The sequence below is a fragment of the Cyanistes caeruleus genome, chromosome 4 (genome assembly GCF_971803275.1).
Source record: "Cyanistes caeruleus chromosome 4, bCyaCae1.hap1.1, whole genome shotgun sequence".
NCBI classification, from domain to species: Eukaryota; Metazoa; Chordata; class Aves; order Passeriformes; family Paridae; genus Cyanistes; species Cyanistes caeruleus.
Window position 1 is genome coordinate 74,060,624 of NC_141704.1, and position 21,367 is coordinate 74,081,990.

Consider the following 21,367-nt stretch of genomic DNA (forward strand, 5'->3'; position numbering starts at 1 on the left):
AAGGAAGGAAGGAAGGAAGGAAGGAAGGAAGGAAGGAAGGAAGGAAGGAAGGAAGGAAGGAAGGAAGGAAGGAAGGAAGGAAGGAAGGAAGGAAGGAAGGAAGGAAGGAAGGAAGGAAGGAAGGAAGGAAGGAAGGAAGGAAGGAAGGAAGGAAGGAAGTGGCGGAAGGAAGGAAGGAAGTGGCGGAAGGAAGGAAGGAAGGAAGTGGCGGAAGGAAGGAAGGAAGTGGCGGAAGGAAGGAAGGAAGTGGCGGAAGGAAGGAAGGAAGTGGCGGAAGGAAGGAAGGAAGTGGCGGAAGGAAGGAAGGAAGTGGCGGAAGGAAGGAAGTGGCGGAAGGAAGGAAGGAAGTGGCGGAAGGAAGGAAGGAAGTGGCGGAAGGAAGGAAGGAAGTGGCGGAAGGAAGGAAGGAAGTGGCGGAAGGAAGGAAGGAAGTGGCGGAAGGAAGGAAGGAAGTGGCGGAAGGAAGGAAGGAAGGAAGTGGCGGAAGGAAGGAAGGAAGGAAGTGGCGGAAGGAAGGAAGGAAGTGGCGGAAGGAAGGAAGGAAGTGGCGGAAGGAAGGAAGGAAGGAAGTGGCGGAAGGAAGGAAGGAAGTGGCGGAAGGAAGGAAGTGGCGGAAGGAAGGAAGGAAGGAAGGAAGGAAGGAAGGAAGGAAGGAAGGAAGGAAGGAAGGAAGGAAGGAAGGAAGGAAGGAAGGAAGGAAGGAAGGAAGGAAGGAAGGAAGGAAGGAAGGAAGGAAGGAAGGAAGGAAGGAAGGAAGTGGCGGAAGGAAGTGGCGGAAGGAAGTGGCGGAAGGAAGGAAGTGGCGGAAGGAAGTGGCGGAAGGAAGTGGCGGAAGGAAGTGGCGGAAGGAAGTGGCGGAAGGAAGTGGCGGAAGGAAGGAAGGAAGGAAGGAAGGAAGGAAGGAAGGAAGGAAGGAAGGAAGGAAGGAAGGAAGGAAGGAAGGAAGGAAGGAAGGAAGGAAGGAAGGAAGGAAGGAAGGAAGGAAGGAAGGAAGGAAGGAAGGAAGGAAGGAAGGAAGGAAGGAAGGAAGGAAGGAAGGAAGGAAGGAAGGAAGGAAGGAAGGAAGTGGCGGAAGGAAGGAAGTGGCGGAAGGAAGGAAGTGGCGGAAGGAAGTGGCGGAAGGAAGTGGCGGAAGGAAGTGGCGGAAGGAAGGAAGGAAGTGGCGGAAGGAAGGAAGGAAGTGGCGGAAGGAAGGAAGGAAGTGGCGGAAGGAAGGAAGGAAGTGGCGGAAGGAAGGAAGTGGCGGAAGGAAGGAAGTGGCGGAAGGAAGTGGCGGAAGGAAGTGGCGGAAGGAAGTGGCGGAAGGAAGTGGCGGAAGTGGCGGAAGTGGCGGAAGTGGCGGAAGTGGCGGAAGTGGCGGAAGGAAGGAAGGAAGGAAGGAAGGAAGGAAGGAAGGAAGGAAGGAAGGAAGGAAGGAAGGAAGGAAGGAAGGAAGGAAGGAAGGAAGGAAGGAAGGAAGGAAGGAAGGAAGGAAGGAAGGAAGGAAGGAAGGTTGGTTTTGCCTCTTCGTCCTTTTATAGGGGCACTCCCTGAATTAAAAGATCCAGATCTGCAAGAAGCATGTATGATTCCATATCTTACCAACATCATGTTCCACACCTAGCATCACCAGTAATTTTGAAATAACTCTACTTTCACATACCAATGGTGCAAGTAACAAAACATTACCGTAAAAAGCTGTAACATTTGTATTAGCTTCTTGTGGCAACACCATCTTACACAATCTCTAAGACTTCCATAACTGCCTTTCCCAATGTTAAAATTTTTTTTTAGAAATTAAACAATTATATTGTATAAATAAACACCATAGCTTCATATAGCCTTTGTTAAAGAAATTTGAATAATCATTAGAAATAATATTCTCTCTTTCAAGGTACTTCTAACAGTTTCAGGAACATAAGGGCTAGGGCTTCATCTTAGATCTTCAATCTTCACCACAATTGGTTTCTTTTGACCAGAACATAGAAATGCTAATTTTTGCTTTATAAAATAAGGAATCACAGTTAACTGTTTTTTATATTTGTCTAATGGGCCTGTCTAAGCTTTCTCTATCACAAATATCCTTTACTTCAAAAGCCACACATTTTAAAATCCACATAAACTTTTGTGAGAAGTCTAGCAAAGTGGATACAATTCAAGCATACTGTGCTTTGGGAGAAATCTCTTTCCTTTCACCAAGCCTTCTCCCTATCCACCCCCAAAAAATCTCAGAAAGCAGCTTGAATTGAACAGGAATTAAACATTCATGTTAAGTACAGCCAGACAATACCTATAATTAGTCAACATCAAGTCAAGAAGAACAATCTCTGAAACCTGATTCAGCCTAATGATAATCCGTAAGTCTGGAATTTAGTTTGTGTTTTACAACAACAACAAAAACCAAACAAAGAAAGTTAGAAAAACAAAAAACCCATCAAACAAACAAACAAAAAAAAGGTGAGAAAAGCCTAACTTGTCATCTGCTAATTAGGTCACAATTATCAGACACCATGAGTCCCAAAAATGTCTGAGAAAAAGTGACCATGGTAGACTAAAAACTCATAACGAAGTATTCTCATTTTACTGGAACCTATAAACTGGACAAAGGCCTTTAAAAGACAGATCCAGACTGTTCTCAGCACTAGGATTAGGACAAAACCCTTAGGACAGAAGTTGGAATAGTAAAAATTGTGACCAGATATTAGAACAGGCTGCCAACAGACTCTTAATTCCTGATGATGATCACAAAGAATTTAACTGGACAGGGCCCTAACCCACCTGTTCTAACCAGATCTGCTTTACACAGCGGTTTGGATTAGAAAACTTCCAAATGCCCCTTCCATGGCTGGTCTGTTTCAATGTATTCAGTGTAATCCACAACAGTGTCATTAAAAGAAAAAAGCGAATCCACTTTTGACATTGTTCTTCATAGCTACCAACACCTGTCCAAGATCATTTATGACTGGGTTTGCTGATGACAGAACCAATCTGAAGAGAGGAGCATGAACGAGAAAGAGTAGCTCTAGAACCTTCATTGCTGTAGGAGGAATAAAAGGAGTGAAAGCCTAATGAAATGTACGTGAAGGGAGCCCACAGGAAAGATGGACAGAGACTCTTGACAAGGGCCTGGAGTGACGGGAGAAGGGGCAAAGGCTTCACACTGACAGAGAGCAGGCTTAGATTGGATATCAGGAAGAAATTCTTCCCTGTGAAGGTGGTGAGGCCCTGGCACAGGTTGCCCATGAAGCTGTGGCTGCCCCATCCCTGGAAGTGTCCAAAGCCAGGTTGGATTGGGCTCCGAGCAATCTGGGGCAGTGGAAGATGTCCCTGCCCATGGCAGGGGGTTGGAAATGAATGAGATTTGAGATCACTTCCAACCCAAACCATTCTATTATTCTGTGTTTCTATGAAATATTTTCACCATAAGTTCAAAGAAAAAAATGTCATATATAAATCTTCGTACTCAACAGAAATGTTTCTTGAAAAAGGCTGAGGTGAACTTTTGGCATTAAAAAAAAAATCCTGTCAAGAAAGCAAAACTGCATGGGGATGCTTCTTCGTTGGAATTAATAAATTACTTTGTTATTTATTAATTTATTCCAAATCTTTGCTAAGAATCATTTGTTCATGAACGTAGTAAGACATTTACAAATAACAACTCTTCTGAAAAAAAAAGTCTAACACTTCATATTGAAACAATGGCTCTTTGAGCCAATTTCAGGAGTCTCAGCCTTTATCCTCCTCTTGGCCTTAACAGACACAGTTCTTTGTAAATCAGGGCTTCTCTCTCAAGAGAAGAGCTGATATCAGCTCCAAGAAGTTCATGCAACCAGGCACTCCAACTATACACTTGACTTTTGCACAGTGCAGCTTTAGGAACACTATCTTTTTACTTAGAAGCAAATAAAGGGTACAGAAACACCTCCTGTTAAGGGTTTGGGAATGCTAGAACAAATTGTGGCCTTTCTTCTACAATTCACGTCTGATAAGCTTAAGAAATGGAGGGTTTAAAAGCAAAACACAAAATGGTCACGTTTCAAATGCATTCCCACTTAAAATATTACTGAGCTTCAAGAACTCAGACTGACAACTGAAATTCTCCTGCTTCTCCATGTTCCTGTTAATAAGCAGGATTAGCAAATGCAATGAATTCTTTTTTACCTGCAAATCACAGTAATGTGCTTTAACAGAACTTAAAAAGAGGTGTCTACACAATGGAGAAGCTTTCCAAGAGTAAAAGGCATCAAGTTCTGCCTCAAGCAAACTTTGTCATGGAACAGGTATGTCAGAATAGAAGGTTTGACACAATCTTAGTAACAGTAAGAGCACCATAGCAACACAATTTAATATAGTAACATGTCAAACAAAAATCTAAGTCTTTGAATGCATGCTCAAATGGATGTGTGGTAACTTGCACAAATAAATGTCATTAATGTTATGAAAAGAGTGCTCAAGACCTCTCACATTAAGATGGAATATGTGCTTTGCAGGAAAAAAAAATAAAAAAAAAAACCCAACTAAACAAAAACAAACCCAGGGAAATACCAGGTTTTGGATGGATGCACTGCCTAGGAAAATCTGGTGCTGAGTGAATAACTTATTCTAAAAACCAACAATCCTTCACCAGAAGAAGAATTTCTAAAGTAAAAAAAGAAAAAAATACCCTTTAAAAATTCTGTAGATCATCTTGTGATGAACTTAGAAAGAGGCTTTTTAAATTAATTAAAAATTAATTTAAATTAAATTAAATTAATTAGAAATTAATTAAAAGTAAAAAAAAATACTAAAGGTCTAAATATAAAGGATAATGATAGTTAAATACTTTGAAAATGACACTCTTTAGGTTACATATAGACAGTTCACAGAAACTGTGAAATGTCAGCATTTACAGGTTATCATTCTAATCTTATGTTAGAAAAGCTGACATGTCATCATGGTTATTTAAAAAAAAAACAAACAAGGAACCAAAAAACCCCACAAAATCAGAAGCACATGGTAAAACAGGATTATACTAAATAAATACGTTATGTAAGAAAGGATTGTATTAAACAAAAATACACAGCATTCTTTTATAATTTCTCTATGTCTCCTAATGGACTGGAAGACTCACTTTTCTAATTAATAAAACAACTCCCCTCAGCTTCCTCCAAACCCTGGAAGTACAGCACTTCTTACAGGGAAAGGTATTAATTTAAGGCAAGAAAAAAGATATTCAGCTATTTCTCTGACACGATATTATCAAAAAGAATAACAATTATGTCTCAGATTTTCAAGTCTTTCTGATTTTATATGACTCAGTTGCTGGTCTTGAAAAAGAAAACCTTAAATAACAGACATGCTAGTAATATTCATTTCCCCCCAAGCACCTACTAGAAATTCAGATTTTATGGAAGTTTAATGCAAAAACTGAAATATAACGCAACTGGTCATTAAAAAAAAACCTTTTAAACCTTTGTTTTGCAAGCTCAGGCTCTGTTAGAAGCAGAAAAGGCCAGATATTACTCTCCCTCCCACACAGAAAGAAGAATGCATCATCATTGCACCTTTTTCTTCCTTTACTAATACTTAAAAAGAAGATTTGGTGACTTTTTGTTCACATATTAAGCAGATTAATTTGATTTTCCATAATCTCCTAAAGAGATGGTTCGGTTCATGAAGAAGCAACTCACAATGTGACTTATAATTCATTTACATATGACTCTTATGAAGCAAACTGAGGAGGTTTTACATTGTCCAACTCCCAATTCATAATCAAGTAAAATGAAAATACCAATGTGCTTTCCAACAGAAAATACTGCTGCCAGAATGTTTTTGCACATTATCTTTTTTTCATCTTTGTTTTTGGTCTGTTCTTAAGCATGCAATGCAACACAACACTTTTCACCACATGACCTTTGACCAAATGGATATTATCATAATTGTTTGTTCTCTGTTGCAATAAAAAAAAAAAAAAGAAAATATTTATTTCTCACAGAAAAGGCTGATTTCCACCAATGCCTTTGTAATACACTGAGGGAGCTGCAAACAGATTCCAGATCAGGCCGGAGTGAAAACAGGATCTGAGCTCAACACCTAAATGCTTTCTTTTAATCAGGTCTCAATACTTTAAAATAATTTATCACTTCAATTTGATTCTTTATGCCTACCATAGTAGGCATACCATTTCTAGAATACAGCTCTTCTCTAGGCCCAAAGCTTTTGACAAAGATTTGTTAGAACTACCAGGCCCTTCTCAGAAAGAGGGAGACATTTCCTAAGAGGTTCCATACTCAGCAAGTTACCAGAACATTTAAGGACCAAGTAGGTGAGGAGAGCACTGATACCAGGAATATCATATGTCAGTTTACAATTAAGCAAAAATTATTTTTCATTCAAGAAGAGTTAAACTCCCCCCAACCCCAAACAAACAGACAAAATCAAAATGATCCACATCTTCCTGGTTTAAAAGAAAATAGTTTTTCCTTCTTCCATGCAATTTATTTTAACCCACAATTTTATAAGACCTCTAAGAGCTTTGCTAAATTGGAAATAAATTCATGCCTAACAGATGTTCATCCTAAAGTATAAAGCTTCCATGGACGTAGAATGCATGTACAAGAACAAAACAGTAACAAGCTGTAGTGGACACTTGTTTTTTATACAAGCACACAGTCAAATTAGAAATAATATACTTGAGAATCCATGGAATTATTTATGGTAACAAGGGCCTTACACATTCACAGACCTTAATGGCTTTTGAAACCAGTACTGTTTAAAGAAAACTGCTGAAATTTATCCAGAAATTACTATGCAAAAATATCCCTTCTGGCAATGCTGCAAAAACCAGCAACAGAATATATGGGTTCCAAAGTGCAAACTACATATAGAGTGATATCTTTTAACTACATTAATTACTGGGCAATTACATGGTCTTCAGTCAGCAAAATTCCCAATGAAAACAAGTTCTGCTTGACTAAAGTCAGCAAGAAAAAACTTGAATATTAAAACAATAACCCTTAATGCCTTATATTTATATTCAATAGTAATTAAAATAAATGCATTTAGCAATTAAAGTTTCAGGTGATAACTACAATTTTCTGTAGAGCCTTTGACAAAAAAATGTGAATGGCCAACTTCAAGCTAATCCAGTCATCTTCTAAAATACATGATTGTAAAAAAATAAAAACTTACAGAAAAACTTACAACTGTCTTCCTTCTCTCATAATCAATAGTATGTTAGGTTATTCCTATAATCAAATGATTACTTTCCCTAAGACAAATCTTGCTCACTGTACAACTTACACAGAAAATGAATATCGTAAACCATTTCACTAAATATAACAAAGAAAAAACCTTTTTATTTTAATCCAAAATGCCAAAATAATTTAAAGAAATTCTAACTCAATGCATTTCATGACAGCCCAGGAGGGAGCCTGGCTGGCTTGCACCAGAATTCTGACCAGGACCCTGCCTGTTGTAGTTTGCTTAAGACTAGAACTGAACTCACCTCAGAGAATGTTAGCCTCCTTTCAACCTTCTCTTACTTTTTTAGTTGGTGTGTGGGTTTATAATTCAAACCTTATGGAGGAACCTGGACTGGATTAATAAGCAAAAGCTAATCATTAGCCCCTGCTGTACCAAAGACACTGTCAATGTTCCATCCTTTGTTAGCTTTACCTAATCCACATGTTCTGCAGTCATGTAGAGTTAAATCAGGTTAAATACACATATTTTTTTAAAAATAGTAATTTTTCCATGGGATTCAATGCTGAATAAAATTTAGCATAAAAAAAAATTTAAAAAACTAACCTAAAACCACAAAACTCTTATTTATTAACAAGAGACTGTAATCAGATCATGGTGTATTTCATACCATGAGGAAACTGGAAAGGTTTTAGCCTAGATGCTAATGGAAGACAACCATTTAAAATCAAAATGTATTCTGTTTTTGCAACAACTTTGTTAACTTTTTTTTTAAAAGAAAAAATATTCAAGTATGTTAGAAAGAGAATTACTTCATTTTGGAGTGTTTTACATATACTATATCTAGATCATAACTTATGAAAAGTGATTTACATACTGTTTTTGAGCACTCTTCCTACTCAGTAGTCATCTGTTTTACTAAAATAATGTCATTAATGCAGTTCACATCACAATAACTCAGTAAATTAATCTCTTTCATCCCTCCTGAACATAGTCTGGAATACATTAACGTGTGGGGATTTGTGAGCCCCCTGCCCCGGAGAGTGGTAAATCCCCTTGGAGGGATGCCACTATAATTTAAGGGTTAAGGCGCGCCCTATGGTCCATCCCTGTTGATGGTGCCTGTACTCCAGTTCTACCCTTCCGCCTGGCCTGTTGGCTAGCCCCTTTTCCTTCCCCCTGGGCGGTTCCTTCCCTGCATCCTTTCCTCAGACCCTCCCTTATCCCTAGAATCTTCCCTCATCCTTGGTCCCCTATTAGCCTGAGTTCTCTGATCCCTCCCCTACCTCAGACTGGTTGGCTCTGGCACCCTGGGCCCTCCTCCGTACCGCCCTCCGGCCCTAAGTTCATTGGTCCCAGTTGCTCTCCACCCCTAGTACAATCGATGTTGCACAGCCCTGCTCTGGGCCCTTTGTTCCTGGACCCTTCACGAGCTAGGGGGAATGAACTCTCCTCGTGGAACCCATACAAAGGCCCCTCTCTACTCCTTGCTGCTGACTTCAACAATATCTGTCCAGCTGCATGAGTGTCTGTGTGGGTGTGTGGTGCTGACCAAAGAGGCTTTCCTGGAGATGCTTCTGGAAAGGTTGCAGCACCCTACCATTGACCCCACACTGCAACATTAAGGGAATTTACCAAGCCAGTATCTTGTAAAAACATTTGAAACCTTTTACTGACAAGTTCATTTCCTAACAGTATTACCTTGGTCCCTTATAAATGAATGACAAAGGTGCCTAACTTCTAAAGGTATGCTTTGAAAGTACTAGGGATTTATATGATATTATTTTTGCTTGCTATAATAAAAAATAAAATGAAAAAAACACAAAATCCAAAGAAAAAAACTACTAACTTTGCTCAATTGTGAACGTACCACTGGGGCAACACAGGTGTGTGTACATAGACATACATATATATATATATAAGAACACACTTATTTTCAGATAGTAAAACAAAAAGGATCTATGTATAGCAAAGTCTTCAGAGCACACAGTCAATTTAAATGAAATATTTTCCAAATATAAGTCTAATTTGCCTGAGCTTTTGAAATTTTCAAGCACATTAGTTGTCTCTTCTCCACTTAAAGATTATTAAACCGATATTGTTCTTTCAACCCCAACAAGAGGGCAAGTCAGGCCTCTTTATAAACATTAAAGGCAGTTCATAAATGCACTTGTAAGGACAATTTAACTAAATCTCAGGTACGTTCAATATGATGGAAGTCAAATAGCTGTATCACACACTTTTTAAGCACTCTTTAACTAGAAAAAGTTTTTATTAAATGTCACAGTATTGTCACAGTACAGCTGGCCTGGACTGGACAAAGTGAATCTGACCATAACACAAATCCTATTAATCTAGCCTAGTTCATGCCTGAACATGTCCCTGGATAAGCTAAAGGGGACCCTCAGCCAGCCCCATCCAAGCTGAGAAGTAAGCACAGCACTGGCCGGGAAGCTGGGCGGGGAGAGAGATCTCAGCCAATGGTTGTATAGCTTGGGAGATTTGAATTGGGTATTTAAGTGAGTTCTGTATAACAAATGAGGCTGTTTGTATCATTAGCACCTGGAGCACGAGTTGTGGAGTTTAGTCTCCCCACCCACGACTGGTGCGTTACAATGAAAGTCCTAAAGCAGAACCTATTTTTTAGCTCCTAATAATAGCACTAATCTGGTCCCAGAGTATCAGTATTTTGTTTTATCATTCATCACATTGCGATTAACCCTAAATTTCTGTAAGAATCATTCTTTAGTGGATTAAGCAAAAGTGGTTTTAAACTCAGTTTCTGAGACTACTTCCAGAGTCAGTTTAAAATGCTATTGTCCATCAGTGCCAACCAAAAACACAGGAACTTGTCCAGTGGGAAAAAAACACAGAAAAAAATAATGGCGGGGGGAGGGGGGGTGGCAGGGGGCAGATAGTGTTTCAGGTAAAAATCAGAGGAAAGGTGAACAAGGTAGATATCCACATATCCTGGTGTGTGTTATGGACCACCCAACCAGGACGAAGAGACAGATGAAACAGTCTCTAAAGGACTGGCCCTTTTACTGGGTGTCTTCTGGAAATACAACAGAGCAGAGGGGAAACGGGACTGCAAACATGGCATGAGGTTCTGCAGGAAGGAATTTAGGAGTGCCCAAATCCAACTAAAACTTAACCTGGCTACCGCCATAAAAGACAATATAAAAATGATTTTATAAATACAACAGCAAGAAAAGGAGGCCTAAACCTCCATCCTCATTGGATGCAGCAGAAAATAGTAGTGTGAATGAATGTGGAAAAGGCTGAGGTACTTAGTGCTGTCTTTGCCTCAGTCTTCAGTAGCAACACCAGGTGTTCCCAGGGTATCCAGCTCCAAGCTGGAAGAGAGGGATAGGGAGCAGAACGAACCTCCACATCCAGAAGATGCTGCTGTGCCTCTCAGACACACACAGGTCTACATGGCTTGCTGGAATCCACCTGAGGGTATTGAGGAAGCTGCTGAGAGAGCCCACAGAGCCATTTCCAATCATTTATCAGAAGTCCTGGCTATTTGGGGAAGTCCCAGTTGGCTGGAATTAGCATGTATTCCTCCCACCTACAGAGAGAGGAGGATCTGACCTGATCTCCTGTGACAAGATGACATGCATTTTGGATGAGGGAAAGGCTTTGGATGTTTTCTACCTGGACTTTAGTAAAACTTACATTTTTCTAGCATCTTCATCTGGAGGACCTTGCTGCTCCTAGCTTGGACATGCACTCTGTTGGGTAAAATAAATGGCTGGGTGAACAGGCCCAGAGAGTTGTGAATGGAGTGGCTGAGGGAGCTGGGAGTATCTGATCTGGAAAAAAGGATGCTGAGGGGGGGACCTTCTGGTTCTCCACAACTCCCTGACAGGACAGTGCAGTCAGGTGGGGGTCAGGCTCTGCTTTCAGAGAAAGGGGGCCAGGAAAAGGCGAAACAACCTCCAGTTGCACCAGGAGATGTTTAGATGGAATACTGGGGGAAAAAATCTTTCCCAAAAGGGGTGTCAAGCACTGTAAAAGGCTGCCGAGGGCAGTGACTGAGCCACCAACCCTGGAGGCATTTAAAAGACATGTGGATGTGGCAGCTGGGTTGGTGGTGAACTTGGTGGTGTGGGGTTAATGGTTGAACCCAACCACCTTGAAGGTCTTTTCCAACCTTAAAAATTCCATGATTCCAATCTAAGTATAACTTTCCTTCAGTCTGTAGCTGATCAGGCCAAGATACTGATTTTTCACTGTGGCAACTTATGAACTAAAAGCAGCATGTGCATGATGTGGAAACCTATCCAGAAACTCAGTTACACTATTTCAGAAGCTGCACCTCATGGAAAGTCCTTTTAAAAGCTTAACTGGCAAATGCACACTAAAATATTTTGGTTTCCATCTAAATCTACACCAAATTCCAGTCCTCAGAGACAGGATTTCCACTTTATTTCTCTTTATATACACACACTAAGCTCAAGAATGGTAACATAGTAAAGTGTTGTTTAAGTTTTGAAAAAAGCAAGCCTAGCACAAAGAAGTTGACTGTAGGTCTCCTTTCCGCAGACATTTTAAAAAATCCCATACATCACTGTGTTCTGCAATAAATACAAGATACTTAAATGAAAACATAGGCATTTAAACTAAATGGATACTGAAACAAATTCAAAGTAAAGCAATACCGTCTTTCTGTAAATGCACCTCAAAATAAAAAAAATTCTAGTAGTGGGTTCTGGCACAGTATTTAATGAGGAATAAAGAACTACAAGACCAAGTTTTGACAACACACAGAATATTGGATAGCTTTTACCTGCAGTCACTTTATTCAGAAACCTTAAGGAGACACAGAATAAACATTAAGGAAACAAAATGAACTTATAACATTTAGGACATTATTTAGTACATTTATTTATTTACAATCTAACAGAAGTTTAGAAAAGAAAATAATTTCTAAACCTTTGCAAGTTTTGTATTTCAAATCTTCAAATTTTACATGGAATCATTTCACTTGAACATAAACACCGGGGAAGGAGACAAAAAAATTACTTATGGGCTTCGAATTTTAAGGCTTGTACAGTTGTTACAAAGAATCCTTTCATAATCTTGTATATTGAGATCAAATTGCTTATGAATTGATGTAATGGATTGTTAGTTTCTGCTTCCCAGACAAAGGGAGTTTGTTCAGCTGCATCTTTCTATGTTAAACTACTTCCAGGGTTCAGTTAAACAACCTGTTTTGCTGCAGATTATGTTCTCTTTTGTGAGCATGGTTATTAACTGATGAAGCACCTTTAAACTGCTCACCTTCTTCCAGATAACTTCTGCCTCCTGCTGATACACCCAAATCACATGTGCAATAGCAAAGATGTCTACAGCAGTGATTTTCTTGAAAAGTCCACAGCTTAGAGCAAGCATCTGTCATGCCTTTCAGTTCATATTTATTCAATATCCTCTCTCCCAGCTGCATCCCCTCCCCAGAGTGTTCACAGAATAGTTCCAGCTACAACACACCTACAACAATCATCTGGTCTAACAGCCTGAGCCCTCACCTCAAGTCGGAGTTCATTAGGAAGGGCATTGTCCAAGTGCCTCCAAGACATGGATATGCCTGGGGCACCAACCACCTGGAAGCCTCTGCCCTGCCTAGCCACCTTCATGGAGGGTACACCTCAGCCTCCCTCTCTCCAGACTGGATGAACCCAAGTCCTTGGCTGTTCCTCACAGGACATGCCTTCCATCGTATCCATACTGAACTATGGAATTTCCACTCCATTTTCATAAACACTCATTTTCACTTGAAAGAGGTAATTGCCATTTTTCATCTTCTACCAGATCAAAAGATACAGTGCCTCGGTGTGGCTGTGTATGCAATGGTTCATAGCCAGAGTTTAATTCTCCAGTATGTACAAAACTGAAACACAATCAGCCAGCATGCTCAAGCACTGAGAGCAATGTCCCTGAGAACTGCTTTTCTATAAATAACACAGCACATTAAATCCCTTTTAAGTCCTTTGTTGAAAGAAAAGTAATAGCTTTAGTAACAGATCTAAGGCTACAGCCTTGAAATTACTAGTTTTTACACTAGAATAATTTGAGTTTGGATGTTTTGCACTTCAAAATGTGATCGAACACCCCAAATCATTTATTTCCAAAGATACCAAGTTTTAAACACTGTCAGTCCTTACTGCCAGATTCCAACTGTATTCCTACAAGCAACCTACCCTCCAGCAGAGATTACTCTGCCCTGTATACATCTGCTACATGAGGAAAGATGAAGAGAAGCAAAAGTGTCAATTTGGAACCACCTCTGCTACCAGCATTAATTATTTTAATTACTTTTTCCAAAAGCAAACAAATAGCACCAACCATTACTGTTGCACAGTCACCTAAAATCAATTTATATATGTGTACAAAAATTTGCCATCTTTTCCAGGACTGGACTAAAATGAGAGGAATATTCCTGGAGTTCCTGGAGCCTATGGAAGAATGGGTCTATAGAAGAATGGATCTGAACCTGACTTACGTTTCACTGCAAGTGAAATCTTGCCTAAATTAATATTTGAGTATTATGATGTCATGTGTTGTCCGATAAGGAGGTATAAATTTGGTTCTTTAATCAGGGAAAGTGCTGAATAGGTGAAAACTCTACACTCTAAAACTTACTACAGTTGTTTGTGGGAGCCCTAAAAATCAGGATTTAGCCCTGTATCATTTTCACTAAGTTTTTATAGACCTCAGAGTTTCACAAACTGCCTGAGATTTTAAGTCTTTTTTTTTTAAAATAAATTAGCACTGTAGTTTTGACATGCTTGATATTCTTAAAACTCAAACTTACAAGTTTTGCAAATATAACACAAGACAAATTTTAAGCTAAATCCATTTCCAAATTCTTCTCTGAAAAATATTCAAAACCTCAATTTTTATTATTCCAAAGACAAACAGAAAAAACTCCTTTTATTTTATGGGCATTATATAGGTATGATAAATATTTCTCTTTCTGAGAATCCAAAGTGACTTTATAAATATTATGCCCATTCCTGTAGCTATTATTCAAAGGATGGGAAAGTTTACTAGGCAGTGTCTGTAACAAGGTGATCATAGGAAATTTTAGCTTCATGTATGCCAATAAACTTAAGGCAGACACAGATGTCACATAAAGCTGCTGGAAAACTGCAGAAGAACTCTATAACAATTACATCCCTAAAAATCTCTTGAGGAACATCCACTGCCACTAGTATTTGTAAGTAAAAAACTTAATTTACTTTTTTCTTAATTCAGAAAGTCCTCTGTGATTACTTAAAAAGAAATTTATGGGTACATACTTTTGTTTCTCCTACTGCTCCCTAGAATGGAATTTACATTTTTAATGGTTTAATTGAAAGAGCAGACAGAAACCCCAGAATTCATTTCAGTCACACCTAAAATAAATCTGCCAACTGAACAATGAAAAGGAAAAAAAGCCTGCTATGTCAGAAAAGCAAAATTCTTCACATTAATCAATGCCAAGCTTTTCAGGACAAAGTAATACAAATCCTACTGTATGCTAAGAAAGTTTAGATAATATAAGTCTACATTAAGAAAATTACAAATCACTTGACTTTTATCTGTAAAAATATAACTACTTCTGGAGATTCAGGTCTAGAGAACAGATACCTTTGCTTAAAGAGTGCAAAGTGATGAGAGATTAGGGTTGTAAGAGGCCTTAACAGAAAAGATAAATCTAACCCTTGAATTTAATTAATTTATTTTTACTAACACCAGCAAGAATTATTTCCACATAAATTTTAAGTCATTAGAGTATGAGCCAGAAGAAAGAAAATCAAGTCCTGCACTTTGAATTTCTGATGCGCTGTTAAATTTACAACAAATATCAAAGTAATGAAGTAAGGAAGCATAATCGATGTTAAAATACAGTGTTTGAAAGTCACCTTGAAACACTTTGTAGATGATCTGCCACTTAGAGTGCACTTTTTAGTCTATATAACTTAAGAGTATGTAGCCTGACACTTGGAGTCTACTGGAGGGAAAGCCCTACACAAAAAAAACAAAACAAAACAAAACCCCCAAACAAACAAACAACAAAACAAACAAAAATCCAACCAAAACCCCAACCAAACAAATAAAAGCCACCAAGACTCCCCCAAAACCCCCCAAAAAACAAACAAAAAACCAAAACCAAACAAGAACAAAAAAATAACCACAAACTCAAACCAGCTGAAAAAGTTATCAAGACTGATTTAACAAGAATTTTTCTCCTTCATTATTATGACCAAATTAATTTTCACAATTCCCTGTAAGGGCACTAGAGCATGAAGCACTACACAGATGGACAGCAGCAGATTACACCACACATGAGGATACTGGGTCCTTCACACACAAGATCACAACTCATGTACCTGAACATGGGCAGGAGGGCACTGTGAACTTTACATTTAAGGACTCACACAAAGTATGTTTCCATCACACCACAAACTTTTTTCCATTTGGTGCTGCAAGCTTTCCTGGAAGGTGGGTTTTCAGTATGAATCCAGCCAAGCACTCACAGATACAGCACACTTAAGATATCTGTGTCAGCAGTTCTGTAAAGATTTGGGGAGTTATTGCCCTTAAGAGTGCAATCCAATTGTTCCTCTGGACCAGAAATATGTTTCATAGCATAATTGCATTTTGGCACCTCTAAATCTGTGTGGCTGTCATCAGCCTGACACCACAGAAGCAGCTAACAGTGCCTAGACAGCAGATACTCTTCACCAAGCTCTGGCAGTAGTTGTGTCACTTGGAAAGAAATGTGAAGGAGCTGGCCCAACAGCCCATGATGTTCAAAAACAAGCAGAAAACAGTCAAGGAGCTCCCAATTGTGAAAGGACTGAAACTGCAGTGGGAGTTCTAGTGAGGCACAGTCTGATCACTGTGTCTCCAAATCCTCATGGAGGTTTCTGTCATCTGCTACGCTCAGTTTTCAACCATTCCAGGTAGAATCAAACTGGTAGGAAGCCTTAAACTTAATTACAGCAATGATCAGAGAAAGATTTGGATAAAAACAAATCCAAAGGTGAGAGACCCTATTTTAATGCCAGTTGTCTCAATCTGGTGTGCACATGACTCACCTACCCCCTCAGCTGAGTTACAGTAAAACACCATCTCAGTTTCAATGTCCCAGACTAACAGCAGAAAGCATTGCCAGTGGAACTATTCACACAGACACACTGAGGCACAGAGCACATAAGTTTATCTCCTGCATTTAATTGTGATTCTTTCAAAATACTCTTAAGAATCTCTTCAAGAGGCTCTGAAAAAAAGGCTCTGGGATTATCTACCCTTCATTGAGCATCAGAGCATCACTTGTTTGAATACTACTGTGATTTTCTTCTTTCTGATTCTACCAGCATGAGGATCACTACTGCACTCAACAGACACTGTCTGCCCTGCAGTCTGTGTTTGAGGATGGTCAGCAGTCTGGTTCCAGTATTAGGGAGTAAGAAACTGAGAGCTCCTGAAGGAAAAACAAGGAAGAAATTACAACACTTGCATCTTACTTTACATTTCCACATTTACTTTAGACAGTCAAGCCGTGGATGTGGAGGCACTCAGATCATGGTCATATATTCAAAAAATATATGTGGAAAAGCAAAATAGGAATAACAGAAAGGCAAATAGCCAGGAAGTGCTGAGAACAAAAACTATTAAGCAGGTCTACTGAAACAGGTGTTGAAGCACTGTGACAAAAACTACCCCAAGTTCCACTAAAATGCTGCAGTAAGGTGGTAAAAGATGCATTCACAATGTACAATTGATAGGTTAAAAGAATTGCTAAAATAGAAAAGAAAAATTGCTTATGAGATAAACTAGAGTCTCTGGACAAGAACCAAAGCTGCAGGCAGAGATCATCATGACAATATCCTAGGGTAGAAGTGTGGGCTCAGGTGCTGAGGTATCAAGAGGACACAATCAACCCTACTGCACACATCAAAAGCCTCGAAACTCCTAAAATGTTTAAAGACCAGATTTACAGAAAATGGTTTAGATGCCTGAAGAGTCTTGAGAAATTTTCAGTAATACTTCAACACCTAACCCTATTTATAATAAAAAATATTAGGCACCCGCACACTTCTGAAAAATCACACAGGGTATTTCATAACTAAAAGATTCTGGACAATGTTTTAAAACTTGGCCATATATTGTTTGGCCTTGGAAGTAGAAGAGCAAAAAACTCATAGCCAGGATTTTCTCTCTCCTTGGAGAACTACTCCAAGGCTTGTCCCATTAATAGGGACACCAATTTTCTGGTACAGAGAAGGAAGGTACAGGGAAGGAAGGCAGGCCCCTTCTGCTCCTCTGAACTAATTCTAGAATCCTCTTTTGTAGCGACCCTTATGCCCCATCGTTAAGGACATCACCAGTGCCACACAGGCCCGTCAGTGCTGCAGCACAGGGAGGGCTCAGATGGGTCACGCAAGAGAGGGGGCAAATGAAGGAAGAAGAAGGCAGGTGCAAATACGTGCAGGCAGGAGGAGGCAGGAGAGGGCAGGTGGAGGTAGGAGGAAACAGGGGAGGCTGCAAGCAGGTGGAGGCAGGAGAATGGCGGCTGGTGGAGCAGGCCCTCGAAGGGCCTATCCCCGCAGCCACGCCCTGCCGGGCTTTGCCGCCCGCTCGGCCAGCGCAGCTCCTGGCTGTGACCCGGGAGGGCAGCGCCGTGACATGGGTTGGTAGGGCTATGATTCCGGCGAGAAGGGCTATGACCCGGGGCTAGAAGAGCCGTGATCCAGCCGGGACCAGCGCCCGTCACGGCCTGGTCCCCGCTCCCCGCCACAGCTCCCCTTCCGCCGGCGCGGCCTCACCCGGATGTGGATGCGGCCGCCTCCCCGCGGCCGAGGTCACCTTGATGCCTCCGAGCTGAATTGTCTGTCCCCAGGCTGGGTTGTCTCACCTTGTGTAAACGCAACTGATGGCGTCAGATAACTTCTACAATACGAGTTGCTTAATGAAGGAAACCTTGTGCTTGGAGCATTGCGTAAGATTACATCACAGGATAAATATGCATTAGGTAGGCGGAGAGCATGGGTTAGATAGGCGGGTCCATGTGCGTTTTGCGTTATAAAAGATGCACGTTGTTACCACCGGGGTGTGGTTTGTGGAAAGCCCCGCCACGCGCCCGTTGGAGAATAAGCAGTATTTATTCTGTAAACCTTCTAAACTACTTTCTCTGTGTTTGGGGAGCTCCTAAAGTCGCGAAGAGCCCCCGGAGCGCCGGGCGCTGCTGCTCATCCCGGCGGGGCTCGGGGCCGCCCCCGCCGCTCACTGTCCCTGCCGGGCAGCGGCTGGAGAAGTCACCGCCGATGCCGGAGCAGCCCCGACCCTCGATGGAGCCTCTGTTCCTTGCCCTTTGCTTCCTGGTCCGTGTTTTGCTCACCCAGCCCGACCGTAGGCTCGGTGCGTGGCCGAGCACCAGCGGCGTCCATTCAGTGTCATCCCAGAATTCCAGGATCCTGAGGGTTGGAAGGGACGTTTGGAGATAATCCAGTCCAACCTCCCTGCCAGGAGGGCTGTGGAGAGCAGGTGGCACAGAAGTGGGTTTGGAATGTCTCTAGACATGGAAAATTCACACCCTCCCTAGGCAGCTGTTGCAATGCTCTGCCATCCTCAATGGGAAGAAGTTCTTTCTCATGTTAAAAAGAAACTTCTCGTGTTCTAGTTTATGGCTCCTCGTGCTGTCAATGGGTAGCACTGGAAAGAGTCTGGTTCCTTCTCTTGGCACTCCTTTGACATATTTATCTGCATTAATGAGGTCCCTTCTCAGTCCTCACTTCAGAATAAACAGCCCCAGTGCCCACAGTCTCTCCTCATCAGAGACCCGCTCCACGCTCATCACCTTTGAGGCCCTTCTCCAGTAGCTCCTTGTCTTTCTTATACTGAGAAGTATGGAGATTATTCAGGAACTGGCAGGACAGTGAGGATCACACCAGCCATGGGCTGGGCAGGAGGACATAAGCCTTTGTGCCATTCTCTGAGAGGATGTGGCATAAAGAGGCTGAAGTAAAGGCAGGCAGCTGAGTTGTGAATGACACATTGTAATGAATTGGGAAAACAAGGGGTTAATTTCCCTACCCAACCTCTTCTGTGAAAAGAACAGTGTCAGTATCTAGTAGATAGTTAATTAATGAACAGTACATTAAAAGTCATAGAATAAAAAGAGATGTAACATTATTCCAGTGAAACAGTACCTTACAGCAATTTTCCTGTTCCATACTATATGAAGAAACATAAGATCATAGAATTATAGACAAGTTTGGCTTGCAAAGGACCATAAAGCTCATCCAGTTCCACCCCTGCCCTGGGCAGGGACTCCTTTTCATTATCCCAGACTGCTCCAAGCCCTGTCTAACCTGGCCTTGGTCATTTCCAGGGATGGGGCAGCCACAGCTTCTCCAGGCAACCTGTACCACAGCCTCACCAAAATATTATTTAAAAATTAAAAGATACTATGGTATAGGTTTTGTGTCCTGTTATACCTGACTGCAGTGCTTCCAAAGGTAGCTAGAACATGACTTTTTGGGGGGTTAAATAGCATACATCTTAATCACTCTTCTTCTAAGATATACCATTAAAAAAAGAAAAGTTTGTGCCTGTGTGCCTGAGCACTATAAAATCCAACAGTTTGATGGAAGTTCTGTCAGCAGACAGCAACAGTAATAATTAAGGGCTTGTTTTCTTCATTAGTTAATCTTCTACTGCGGTATTATCCTAGTGAAAGACCATTATATGTCAGTCAGATGGTTGAATTTCTTCTTGGATGTAAAGGGGAAAAAAAAAAACCCCTAAAAAAACCTTCTCAGTATTCTATAATAATGTTGGTACATTCAATATTTTTTATAAAGTTTTAGTTAGTAGTTATTTGGTTTGTTTCTGTAATGCTAAAAATGAACATTCAGATTCTCAGAACTTCAGGAGGTTCTTTCCAGGATGGTGTTCAAACCTGCTCTGGGGCCTAGAGTGCCTGCTCCTGTTTTGTCAATAAACTGAAGATATCACTTCTTTTTACTATCAAGATACTATTTTCTTTGTACAGATTAATGTAAGTTTGGATTACTGAAGGCAGTAATACTTAAGTATGTTATGTTTATCATCAGTGTATTCCTGTATTGCATCTCAGTAGCATATTCCTTTTCTGTTTTAGAATTTGTTACACTGTTTTTGCAGAAAGAATAAGTGTATTGTGGGAAAAAAAAAGAGAAAAAGTAGCTCTTACTAAGCCAAATTAGATAATTACAATTTCGCTGTATCTTCAAAACACAGCTGTGTCTTTTGGGTTGTGAGAATTAGTATTTAGTGCATGTAACTTTGCACTTTTTATCTAAAGAAAAATGGTCCCCTCCAAATGAAGATTCCTCTAATTAGCTCATTTTCTCAATTTTGAAATTTAGTAGAAGTAAATGTGTTCCTTTTTACAATTTATTATTACAGATATTATTCCTGAGTTTAATTAATCTTTTATAATGGCCATTATCAGATTTCTCTTGCTTTTTTTCCATGTCAGAATTTGGTAGCTGAGACAAATGAAAGCACTTTTGTTTTGATTTTCCACTGACATGTCTGAATTAATTTGTATCTTCTATCCTTAATTTATATATCAGCAGCACAAGAGGAAAGTGTATATACTATACTAGAACTGTTCCCAAAAAGGATTCAAATATCAAGGTTTTTTCTGTATGATTATGTGTAGCTTTGTCTAAAAATCTATTTCAACATGTCTTCCACACAATTTAAATATTTGTAACACAGGCCTCTATCTCTGGTTGGGTTTTTGTTTATTTGTTTGTTGGGTTTTTTAAGGCTATAAATTTTGAAATATCTGTATTTTTGGTTTCCTTGGAGTCTGATTTAGTTTTGTTTTGATAATCATCTTCCCACCTGAGTTGCCACTCAGTTGCCACTCAGTTGCTACTGTAGGCCTTGAAATAAACTGCTCTTGGTTTTTTACTTCATCTGACCTGTCTTAAGGCACCCATAAGCTCACTTTGAAAATCTCCCTGGATATTGCCCCTTATATTTTAGGAGTATTTCCTGTTGTAACATGCCGTAAGGAAATAGCCAAAAGTTTCCCATTGTCCGGCACACCATTTCACTGAATACCCCAATTTGGTCAGACTATCAATATAAATTGTTAGCATTTTTTCTAAAGCAGTAATGATTCTCAACAGCCACCATATTTTGGGAAACTGAA

The 21,367-nt window shown here is 40.2% G+C and overlaps 1 protein-coding gene across 17 annotated transcripts in view; it reads right to left on the reverse strand.

Moving 5' to 3' along the window:
* The window catches only part of CCDC91 (coiled-coil domain containing 91), a 149,500-nt gene that overhangs the window by 121,045 nt on the left and 7,088 nt on the right, over nt 1–21,367 (reverse strand). For 8 of the 17 annotated variants that reach the window (XR_002865055.2, XR_015285763.1, XR_002865057.2 and 5 more), the window contains exon 1: nt 18,074–18,242. The exons of 4 other annotated variants lie outside the window; for them this stretch is intronic. The gene's annotated coding sequence lies outside the window, so the exon portion shown is untranslated. Of the gene's footprint in view, nt 1–17,984; nt 18,243–21,367 lie in introns of those variants that run through there. 5 more of the 17 variants (XM_086885338.1, XM_086885340.1, XM_023928092.2 and 2 more) reach the window with 3 other exon arrangements.